Below are 13,413 nucleotides of genomic sequence, written 5' to 3'. Positions count from 1 at the left end.
GGTTAATGTTGGACTTGTGGGCTTGGGCAGCATTGGGTTGGGATGTTTTCGTGATGCACATTTTCTTTGCATAAAACTCTCTCTTATACGTGAGTTGCTTTGGACTTGTTTCTCCAAAGTACCTAGACTAATACACTGGCCAACCGACTGTAAGAGATACATATCTGCGCCAAAGAAAAGTGACCTAAATAATGCAAGTACAATAAAATAATATAATTAATACCATGCTCATGTAAAATATCCCCAAAGAATCATAACAGGACATAACCCAAAGAAAAATAGCTAACAGAATTCAGAAATTATCCAAAAATATATTTAATAATACATGCAAGTAAAATTTATTTGAAGATCATTCAACAATAGTTGCAGTAATAATCAACAGGGAGCTGCCAGAAATTCAAGCTAGGTTCTAAAAAGGTCTCGGAATGAGTAATATCTTTGGTGATATCAGCTGGATCTTGGCTGAAATCAGAAAATACTGGAAAATGTTTAATAATGTTTTATTTACATTGCAAAAGCATGAAACTCTGAATTATAATAAATTATGGATAACAATGAGAAGAATGGGAATTCCACAACACTTCATTGTGCTCTTGTGGAATCTGTACATACAACAACAGTCATTTGAAAAGAACAAATGAATAGTGCTTCCTTTACATTCAGGAGAAGTGTGTAGCAGATTTGTAAATTTTCATCATACTTATTCAGCATGTATGCTGAACAAATGATCTCAGATTGGACTATATAAATAAGATTGGAGGGTTGGTATAAGTCTTATTTGCAATCAATGATACAAAGATGACACTATCTTTTTTGCTAAAAGTGAAGAGAACTTGAATTTCTTGCTGATGAAGATCAAGGACTGCAGGTCTTACTATAGACTACAACTCAATTTAAGTAAAACAAACACCCTCACAACTGTACCAGCAGATAACCATCATTATATAAGAATAAAAGTTTGAAGTGTGGAGGACTTCATTTTGCTTGTATCCACAATCAATGCTAATGAAAACGGTAGCCAAAAAAAATCAAAGGTTGAATTGTAATGGTAAAATCTGTTTCACAAGACCTTTTCAAAGTGCTGACTAGCAAATACATCAACTTGAATACTAAGATGGGCCGGCCCCAGTCATACTATTTATAATCACTTTCTATTCTTATGAATGTTGGACAAATAACAAGGGAGTCCAAAGAATAATTGATTCATTTGAATTACAGTATTGGAAAAGAATATTGAAAGTACCGTTGACCACCAGAAGAATGTCTGTCTTGAAAAGAGTACATCCAGAAGGCTTCTTAGAAATGAGGACTTTGTTTCACATACTTTGCACATGTTATCAGTAGAGACTAATTCCTAGAAGAGGACACCATGCTTGGTAAAATAGAAAGTCAAAGAAAAAGAGGAAGACCCTCAAGGAGATGGAATAATACATGGTTCCAACAATGAGTTAAAACATAACACTGGTGAGGATGGCACAGGACTGAACAGTGTCACATTCTGTGATAATAGGGTCACTAGGAGCTGAAACTACATCAATGACACCTCACAATGGATATATATCTTATCATGTATCAGGTATGTCTGTGAATATATATTCCTACTGCCACCGTGCCAATTCAAATTCATTCCCATCCTATATGTGTATATTGAGACTTTAAACTTTTATGAGAACAGTGAGAATCTTTCTTCTGATTTTTAAAAATAATTGGCATTATAGTTAGCAACCCATTGTCTAATTTATGGTGTTACCAAGGCCATATATATTTTTGGTCTCCAAAAGAAATAAATTCATGTTTATATATGGATATAAGTGTACAAAATATATTTAGAAAAAATTAAGTATACAGTATAATCTATGCATGTTAAAAGGAAAAGAAACTAGCTAGAATCATCACATTAATTTAGAATATATGCAATGTTTATGTTCTTCTTTATATGTCCTTTTATTTCATAATATGAGATTTGTTATTTTTATAATAATTAAATAAAATCAGTAAAAGTCACATTAATTTTTAAAGCAAATATATCCCATAATGAAAGTAATATACCATTCACAAAAACTGATCAGTGAAAAGCCAAATTATTGAAATTTGTTGGGGTATTTAAGAGGATGTAAAGACAACACATTTTATGGAATAAGATAAATATGATCAGAGATATGCCCAAAGTTATACTTAGACCCAAAACTCTAGCAAACTGCATCTTAGTTGATAATGCCAATTTTAGGATCAACCCATATGGAAGGAATTTGTGTTACCAGAGCCCTCCTCTCAGATCCCTGTATCTTATTGTCCTGGGAGTTTCCTTTTACCAGACTCTAGTTACTCAGTCACACATAAGCTCTATTCCTACATTGACATTTTTACATAGTATTCCTTTTTTCATTTCTGAAATACATCTGTCACATATAAGATGTGACATTAACTTTCACACATATTTAAACTTTTCTACCTTGTTAATGTCTTATACAGTGAAGCATTTGTTTCTATTTTCCAAATATTAGACAAGGAGAATTTAAGAAATCAAGAAAGGCAGAACATGATTTATATAAAACTGAGGCAAAATATAATTAAACAAACAAAAATTGAAATATCAAAATGTTATTAATACATTCAACTGGTTCTACTCACTTTTAACAGTGTTGTCTTCATATAAAATGAATGAAGTAAGCAACAAAACTCTACAAATTTATCACCATTGAGGTTATTCCCAGTCATACCAACCCTTTAAGGGATAATAGAATTAGCTCTTTGGGTTTCTGACAATTTAAATCATCAGGGGATTGTACAACTTCATCCTTTACCCATGGAGTTACTGATGGGTTCAAAGCACTTCTTCCCCTAGAGTTATGAATTCTATATATAACTCTATGTGTATAAAAACCACGGGATACCATTTTTGAAATAAAATTAAATTAATGCTCCTGTAAGTACAAGATCAGTAATTCAGAACATGGCTAAACATAAGAACTTATTCAAACACACTGTGAGCAGAAACATTGAATGATGTGGTAAGCATTAAAAGAAGAGAAATAATACACAGCGTCACTGTATCAAAAAGAACTAGTCAACACTCCCCCATTCAGGCAATAGTATATGAGCAAGAATCATTGGTGCTTGCCTGTCTGACCACGAAGTGCAGTTATCAGACATCAAAGAACTAAAAATCAAATCAGTGGGTGCCCACCTTCCTGATATGATCACCGAAGACAAAGGTGTGCATAAGCAAAGGTGATGAAGAAAGCTGATGGTCTGGGGTCTTAAAGGCTTGAAGATAAACAAGCAGCCAACTAGCTCAGAAGCAACAAAGCCCACATGGAAGAAGCACACCAGCATGTATGTCCATGAGCTGTCGAAGGGATTGGGTGTCAGGCATCAAGGAACAAGAAATTTTGTCATTGTAAAGGTGGGTGAGTGCAGAGTGGAGACTCAGAGTCCATCGGTGGGCAACTGACCATCCCCCTGCTGATGGGTTTTGGGGAGGAGATGAGCTAATCAGGGTGCAGGGTAGCAATGACAAAACACATAACTTTCCTCTAGTTCTTAAATGCTTCCTCCCCCACAATATCATGATCCCAATTATGCCTTGCAAATCTGGCTAGAGCAGAGGATGTACATTGGCACAGATAGCAACTTAAAACACAGGGAATCCAGGATAGATGACTCCTTCAGGACCAGTGGTGAGAGGGGTGAGACCTGGAGGGTGACGGGAATGTGGGGTAGAAGGGGGGAAAACCATTTAGAAGAATCTAAGTATAGCCTCCTCCCTGGGGGATGGACAGCAGACAAGAGGACAGAGGAAGACGTCAGACAGTGTAACTTATGACAAAACTATAATAATTTATGAATTATGAAGGGGTCATGAGCAAGGGGGAGGTGGAAGGGAGGGGGAAATGAGCAAATGACATTAAGGGCTAAAGTAGAGGAGAAATGTTTTGAGATTGATGAGGACAACAAATGTACATATATGCTTGACTCAATGGATGTATGTATGGACTGTGGTAAGAATTGTACGAGCCCACAATAATTTTTTTTTTTTTTAAAGAATCATTGGTGCTAAAGAAAAAGTCCAAGCTGCACTGAAAGCATTAGCCAAAAATCAGGTTCCGGGAATTTACAGAATACCAATTGAAATGTTTCAACAAATTGATGAAATAGAGGAAGCACTTACTCATTCATCTATACCAACAAATTTGGAAGACAGCTTCTTGGCCAACTAACTGAAAGAGATCTATATTTGTACCCATTCCTTAGAAAGGTGACCCGAGAAAATCCTCAAATTACATAACAATATCATTAATATCAAATGCAAATAAAATTTTGCTGAAGATCATCCAACAGCAATAGTAGCAGGCTATTGACAGAGGTTCAGACCAGACTCAGAAGAGGACTTGGAAAGGAGGTATATTATTGTTCATGTCAGATGAATCTTGACTGAAAATGGGATACCAGAAATGTGTTTATTTCTGTTTTATTGACAATGCCGTGATTTCCAAGTGTGGGAATCATAACACACTCTGAATAGCCTTGAGAAGAATGGGAGTTGCAGAAGACTTCATTGTGCTCATGCGGAACAAAACAAAGGACTAGTGCATGGTTTACAATCAGTAAAGGTGTGTGTCAGGGTTGTATCCTTTCACCATACTTATTCAATCTATATGCTGAGCAAATAAAGCGGAGTTAGCTTATATGAAAAAGAATTGGAGGAAAAGTTTTAGCTACCTGTGATATGGAGATGACACAACAGTACTTGCTGGAAGTGGGAAGGATTTAAATCACTTTCTGAGCAAGATCAAGGATTGAAGTCTTCAGTGTGGATTACAAATCAATGTAAAGAGGACTGAAATCTTCACAACTGGACCAATAGGTAACCATGATCAGTGGAGAAATGTTTGAAGTTGTCAATAATTTTGCCTTGCTTGATCTACAATCAATGCTCATGGAAGCAATGGTGAAGAAATTAAAAAGCTAGTTGCATTAGGTAAATTTGCTGCACAAGACCTCTTTAAAGTATTGAAAAGAAAGGATGCTACTTTGAGGACTAAAATATCATGCCCGGCAAAATATCAATTACCTTATGCACATGTGCAAATTTGACATTGAAAATGGAAGACCAAATAGAGTGGATGCATTTGAATTGTGGTCCTGGAGAATACTGAAATTACCATTGACTGCTAAAACAATCAACCATTCTGTCTTGGAAGAAGTACATCCAGGATACGCCTTAGAGAAAAAGAGGTTGAGGCTTCATCTTACATATTTTGGACAGGCTGGCAGGAGAAAGCAGTTGCTGAAGAAGGGCAGCATTTTGGTAGAGAGGCCACCAAAGAGAGGAAGTACTTCTTCAACAGATGGATTGACACAATGGGCTAAAGCATAGGAATAATTGTGACAGTGGCATAGAACAAGGCGGTATTTTGTACTGTTGTGTATGGGGTCACTTTGGGTTGGAAATGCCTCAATTGCACCCAGTAAGAACAACAAGCTACCCCTCTATACCAAGGGGTGAATACAAAATTTAACAAACATAGATGAAAATCTGAAAATGCAGAATAGCAAGTGGAAGAATGAGGAATTACAAAAAAAACACTGATGGGGATGGAAACAATGAATTAGGAGACTGCTGTCTGTAGACACCCGATGATCTGACCCAGCACAGTAAGATTATCCTGTGACCAGTTTTCAGTGGAGGAGCTTAGGAAGACAACTTCTTGTAATCCCCAATAAAGGCCAGAGATACTGGGTAGACAAACCAAGAGCAAAGCAAGGTGACCATAATATGAACTGGATCTTAAAAGGAAAGTGCAGGAAGGCAGCAAGAGCCATAGGGATCCAGATGACCGTAATGAAGGTGCGTAGGGGAAACCACAAATTAGGGACAGAACTACTCACCAGCAGCAGTTTCTAATTATCTAAAGGGGTGACACCAGCAGATTGGCATATCTTTAGATTGGTATATTTGCACTGAAACCCTTTAATTCTCCTGTATCTATTGAAATACTTTTTTCTTTTTACATGCACAGTAAACCTACCCCATCTATTTGGGTGGCACTCTATCTCAGTGGACAGAGAGATGCCCTCTCTTGATTTCAAAAGAACATACCAACTACTAGCACCAGCTTAAAATGACCCCACAGTCACATGAAAGCTGTGTAGAGACCTTGACCACTCAATACTTTTATCCAGTATCAATGAAAGAACCTGTTCCCACACTTCCATTCAATATGGTAAGATGGAACACATCCATCTGGAGGACTTGCAGATCGATATGATCGGCCACAACCAGTAGTTAGAGTAAATCACATCCAGGCAACAGACACTTCCATAACTATGTAGATAGTAGATCCAACCTAAAACAAAACAAATCAAAAAATCAAAACAATTCAAAGGAAGAAATTCATTCTAAAAAGAAATAGAAGAAACTAAGCTCCAATATGTTAAATAAAACAAAACAATTAACAAATCCAAACAATCAATTAATATAATTAAATACTTTAGTGCATTAGATACAGCTGACAATGACAAATTAGATGAAGAAACAGGATAGGATGGCTCAAACAAGTGAGCAAAATAAATAGGCAGAAAATCTTTCTCAAGGAGAAATAGTAAGAGCACTACCTGGTAAAAATGTTAAAGGCTTATATGTAGGATCCTCAAAGAGATCAAGGGAAACTCAGACACCAGAGAAGAATTCTGAAAAACAATGTGTAAAAGCAAACACAGAAAGAAATACAAAAACAACTATAAACAGTTCATCTCAAACAAACAAAAAAATCCAAAGGATCAACAACAAAATACTAGAAATGCGTAACTCAGTCTAATGGCATGGAAGTATAATTGGATCAGTGGTTGGAAGAATGAATTAAACAGAGAACATATCCCGTGATACTGATTTGGTTGAGAAAAACTCATATAAATGAGTGAATAGAGTCTAATATTTTTATGTGTGAGCTGTAGTTAATTAATATCACCTTCTACCCATAATTCCCTATGTAATTCCGAATTCTATTGCCTGTGGCTCTCATTCCAATTTGGAGGTAGTTCTCTGGTCTACCAATGGACAGGATTAAGTTAGGACTAAGCTCTGGCTTTAACAAAATGTGTGTAGCAAGTCATGCTCTTTGTTTCCTTGGAGGTATGGTCTTGAGAAGAATGGCAATTCTTGTCATGTGGAAGGTGTACATTGATCAAGATGCAGAAGTACAAACAGAACAAAGGAATTCTACATGTTTTAAATCAAGAAAGGTATGTATTTGTATCCTCTTACCATAATAATTCAATCTGTTTGCTGATTGAAAATCAGAGAAGCTGGACTACATGAAGAAGAATGTGGAATGAAGTTTGGAGGAATACTTACTAACAACCTGTGCTATGGAGATGACACAACCTTTCTTGCTAAAAGTTAAAATGACTTGGCACACTTGCTGATGAAGATCAGGAATGAAACCTTCAGTGTGGAATACAAGTCAATGTAAGGAAGACCAGAATCTTCACAACTGGACCAATAGGTAACTTCATGAGTAACATCATGACAAATGAAGAAAAGATTGAAGCTGTCAAGGAATTCATCTTGCTTGGATTCACAATCAATGCTCATGGAAGAACCAGTCAGGAGATCAAAGGACACATTTCGTTGGGTAAATCTTCTGCACAAAACCTACTTAAAGTATTGAAAATCAAGGAGGTTACTTTGAGGACTTTGGTGTGCCTGACCCTAGCCATAGTATTTTCAATGGACTCATATGCATGTGACAGTTGGACATTGAATAAGGGATACTAACAAAAAAATCTGCTTTTTAATATGTGCTGGTGAGGCATATTGAAAGTACCATGGACTGCCAAAATAAAAAATAAGAAACAAAAATCCAAACTGTCTTGGAAGAAGTACAACCAGAATGCTTCTTAGAAACAAGATGGAAAAACTTAGTTTCAAGTACTTTGGTCAAGCTGTAAGTACAGACCAGTCCCAGAAGAAGGACAGCATCATGCTTGATAAAGTAGCAGGTCAGCAAACAAAAGGAAGGTCTTTGACAAGATGGATTGACACCATAGCTGTATTGATTGTTTCAAATATAGAACAATTATGAGGATGACACGGGACAGGACCAGGCATTGTTTCCTTCTGTGTTACATAGGGTTGCTATTAATCAAGTAGACTCGACTGGCACCTAGCAAAAGCATTCTTGTGATTCCGTAATCCCACTCATAAGTGTATATCCTAGAGAAATAAGACCAGTGATACAAATAGGCTTCTACACACTCATGTTCACGGCAGCGTTATTGCAATAGCCAAAAAAGGGGGTGGGCCGATTAGATTCCCATCTAATAGATGAATGGATAAACAAAATGTGATACAAACATACAGCATACATGCATCTTCAAAACATATTACAATGTGAATGCTGAGTGAAATATGTCAATCAAAATCGACAAATATTATATGACAACTTTTATAAAACACCAAGACAAGGTCTATATGAAGAGAGCTAGAGAATGGTGAATCCCCTTGAAACTGCCATTCTGACTCCCTTTCACTTGGACCTGAAACCACTCCCAGAAATCACCTTTCAGTCTAATGACAGACAAAGTAAAAATGTAGCATCCTTGAAGAATATGAAGAATATCCTTACATTATTTAACTATGACACCCAAAAAGGCACATATTTGTCGAAGAGCAAAGCTGAGATGACAAAAATTGTTCAGGGGGACTGAGGAGATGAAAACAGCGAGGGCAGGGTAAAATGGGGAGAGTGGTAACGTTGTGGGGACAGCAACTGATGTGATGGACTATTTTATGTATAAATTGTTGAATATGCAACTTATTTGGTGTGTACATTTTCACCAAAACACAATAAATTAATTTAACAAAACAAAAAGTAAGATCGTGTTTCCATTTTCATATGGAATTTTTGGGTCTGGTGAATGGTTAATACACTCAACTACTAATCAAAAAGCTGAAGCTTCCATTTTATCCAGAGGCCCCCTGTAGGAAGAGTGCACTGAAAACTTCCCCCAAATCAGGTGCTGAAATTCTAGAGAGCACCGTTCTATGCTGATAAGCATGGTTTCTGTGAGTGGGAGTTGACTATAGTGCTTAATTTGTCTGTGCAGCAAGAACAAACTGTCTTGATCCTTGGGGAATTTAAGCAGGTAGCTCTAAAATTTGTTAGGTCAGAGAGAGTCATAAAATGTTAGACCTTATAATTAAACAAACAGGTTATTTTAAATAATATAGGCTTACTCAGGAGAGTAACCCAAGTAACCAAAGTTCTAGATACAAGAACTAGTTCACTGTCTAGTTCAATAGCTCCAGTCATATAGAATATATTAAACAGGAGGCAAACATTTATCTGGCCCTCAACTTTTGAGCCTGTCTGCTCTGTATTTTTACTACTCCCTAGGGAAGTCAATACTCAGTGATCTCATGCACAGTAAAGGGAGCCCCAGGGTTAGGGGATAACTGATTCTGGGTAAGACACTTCAAGAAATAGTCTTTATTTTCAGAGGTGGTTTCATGATGCTATGCAAATGTATAAGTTTTAGCAGATACATAATTGATTATTTTCATGCCAAAAAGAGTCTTTCTTTTACAAAAGGGAGATAATTTTTTTCTTGGTTACTTAGTTCTTACTTCATATGTGTATAACATAATTCTCTTCATGAGAAAGTAGTCTAAGTGCTCCAACACTTTCTCAGGAATTTATTTATTTCATAAAAGGAAACATTTGACCAACATATATATTTAACAGTATAAGAAAATATGTTAGTATAAGCCGAATTTTAATTAGGGATTTCACTTAATTTTTAAAAATAATAATTCAGATGCATTTTATGATATGATTGATTTTCTATGTATATAGCATATTTTTGCTTCTAATTTAATATTTTAATTTGATTGTATGATATTTTATTTAAAACCTTATTACAAGGCACTTTCTACTTCTAATATGACTGAAATGACATAAGCAGGAATTTAATGTGTGTTTTCCAGTTAATTCCACATTGATGGCTCCCTTCATACAGAATGAATGGGAAAATGGCAAAATCGTCTTCAAAGTCATTGTTTGTGCTGTTTCAACCCTGCCTAGATTGGACCAGACTCAAATTGCTTCCAATATCGCCTTCTGAATTGGATTTCAATTTCCTGGTGTATGTGAATACACCTGTGCACAGAGACTGGCACGTTGTTTCTTTCTTTCTGAAAATGGTCGTAATTTAGTGTCTAAAAGGACTTTTCAGGGATGGTATTCAGGCACCCTTGCCAATAGCAGGATGTGGCTGCCTTAATGAAACTTTCACTGTAGTGGACATATAACTAAGAAAATTACTAAAAGAAAAACAAAAACAAAACCTTACTTTGACAAGATTTTAGTCTTGACTTAACTTGTGATTTAAAGTAAAAATAAAAATGACCCAAAAGTTGGTCTTTTTAAGTTTTTCTGAAGCCCAGTAAAACTACTGGAAGGTTAGTTTCAGATGCCTCCAGAACAAGATAGTGTCAAAATAATGAAATGTACAGTTTTCAGAATTTTCCTCAAGCCAGCAACCATGTATTTACTACAATCCAGTTCCTGGATTTTTTTTCTGAAATCCTTCTACAGAGGATATAAAATCTTTTAAACCAACAATAATCCATAATAAATTGCACAATCTAGAGTTTTTAAATCAAATCAAGGAAAAGTAATTGTGTTCTTTTGAGAGCAGTTACTGGTGGTATCAAAAGCCAATCAGCCTCATCTGAATTTTTGTGTTGTTCCTATTTTTCAAAAGGAAATGTTTGTTGTTAGATGTCTTCATGTCAGTTCTGACTCACAGAAACCATATATACCATAGAAGGAAACACTGCCCGGCCCTGCACCATCCTCACAATTGTTCTTATGTTTGAGCCCATTGTTGCAGCCACTGGGTCAACCCATCTCTTTGAGTGGCTTCTGCTTTTGCACAGCCCCTCTGGTTGTTTACCAAACATGATGTCCTTCTTCAGGGATGGGTCTCTCTGGACAACATCCTTGCTTCTAAGGGTATCCTTTGTTTCTATAGGCAAAATATTGAAGAGACTTAAAAGCAGTAAGGTAATGATATGGAATCTGCTTAGCATCACAATTGGTGGGAATTGACTCAACAGTACTTACCAGCAACAATAACCTATAAAATTTTTCCAAGAAATTTCTGTTGCCTGCATGCAAAATTGACATTCTTTACTTTTCTCTTTGCTGTTTTCCTTTTGTTTTGGATGCCACCTAGAAGATTTTAACTTGCAATTTAACTACAATCTTTATTTTGGTGAGGAAAAATTGTGTTTTGCACAAATCTTGAGTAGGTAAAAGAAATTCATAATGTACTCTACTTGAATATGCACAGTGAATTTGTAAATGCAATAAAATTTAAGGCAATTTAGGTAATATGGTTAGTCCTGAAGATTCTGTTCTTAAATTGCAAGTTTTGTTTACATATTAATCTTGATGATTTCTTACTAACCTCAAGGTATATTCCTTTTGAGGATCATAACATGCTTTTCAAATTTAATTAAATGTCAAAATCCTTTAAAGTGGTGAGTGCTCTCTATTGGCTCCCAGGTGGGACTGTAGGCAATGTTTAAAACCCAAACTAAAGAAATAGATATGGATATTTCTTTTCCCCATGTTATCCAGCCTCTATTTAATCACTGGGCATTGTGCAATGGAAAAAGAGTAAGGTGAGGAATCAGACCTGGGTTCAAGTTTTGGCTCTCAAAATCCTTGGCTATACTTTCTTAAACAAATCAGGCAAACCCTAAGCATTAGTAATATCATCTACAGATAGAAATTATGATTAAATGTTTTCCTCATAATTTTCATGATCATCAAATCTATATGTTTTTTAGAGTATAGGACGCAAGCAATTAGCTGCCAAAAGAAACAGCTAAAAAGAACCAAGGCATTTTTCCCCCCTGGTAATACAGTTAAGAATCATTGGCTTTAAGAAGCTGAGATGAAATTTAGCAGTTGAGATCATAGCTCAATATTTTCTTTTTCAGTGCCATTTAAAGTTCACTTTTGAGGTATTATAAAAATCTCCTCAAATGTATGCTAATATGTTAGACAAAATAGTTAATTCTAAAATAATGCCCAAATAATGAATTGACTCCGCTTGGTTCTAGAGAATAGAATGTTAGGGTTATTTTAAGTAAAATAATTCTCTCTCCAACACTCTGTGTGTGTACAATTTGATATTATGGTAATGTAAAATAGAGACAAATACAGAACTAAGGAGTGGGTATGTTTAACATGGAAATGGTTTATTCAAGGAAAATCTTTTGGGCCTGTGAGAAGCAATGGAAACTTAGTAAAGCCACCCTGAAAGAGTATTAGAAATATTCTTTGTGAAATCAATTTTTCATAACTTAAACATTCCAAAAAAGTGTCACATTTGGGCTGGAGAAAAAAAAAGGCAGGGTGGGGGAGATAGAACAGAATCCAACTGGGTAAATTAGGGGAGAATTAACTAGTTTTAGTTCCTTAGAGAATTAAGCCAGTTTGTGACATGAGGGTTGCAGGAGTGCTTAGAGCAGTGTATAGCCAATCTCCAACGGCACTGCAAGAGGCAGCCATGACACCCCTGCATCGGAGCTGGCCACACACAATGCTACAGAACTATATGAAGTGACTGATCACCTGATGTCAGAATGCAGGATTTATGATTACAGCATTCCTGCCTATTAGTGAGAGTGTGCTGATCTGCTAATGATATGCTAACTCGGGTTGAACAGCATATCTTCCTCATTTCAAGTATAGTTGATTCCATGGTGGAGAAAGCATTGTTGGGGGACCATCTCACCATGGCTTCAATGAAGGAATATGTGCACCAGATTACCCAAGACTGCCAGCTCTTAGTGGATACTGTGCACTCAGCTGGTGGATGGACAGTGCTCTTGGATGGTGTGGTTGTTGGATTTTTAATAAAAACCACATTACTACCTTCTTTTGAGATAATACTGCAGATTCTGATATACACTGTAAAGATCATCTTCAATAAGAACCCCAAAGACAATGAGTTCAGAGAATTGCAACCCACTTCTGCCCACCAAGCAGAAGACATGAGGCATGAGAGAGCAAGAATCAAAGGAAACCACCAACTCAGACATTTTTATCTGCATGCATATAAGGAGTCCTTAAGTGATCCTTAAGCCAATGTGTACTTCCTCAGCAATACTAGAGGTGTAAAGACAAAGCACAAATGGCCGTTGAGATATAACCACCGTCCTGAGTGCTCCACTTTGAGTAAGGGCAACTGGAAAGCCTCCTAGCTCATTGCTCCAAAGAATTGCAGACAGAACTATGTGATGTTAAGTGAGAAATGAATTGCTATTTCCTTCATTTCTAGCCACCAGGTCAGGCTGCCTGTTGGCTTATTTACCACGGAGTGACTCAGGGG

The sequence above is a fragment of the Echinops telfairi genome, unplaced genomic scaffold (assembly GCF_000313985.2).
Source record: "Echinops telfairi isolate 266 unplaced genomic scaffold, ASM31398v2 ScPeMD7_3509;HRSCAF=4178, whole genome shotgun sequence".
In the NCBI taxonomy this organism is placed as follows: Eukaryota; Metazoa; Chordata; class Mammalia; order Afrosoricida; family Tenrecidae; genus Echinops; species Echinops telfairi.
Note: the sequence above shows the minus strand (reverse complement) of the source record.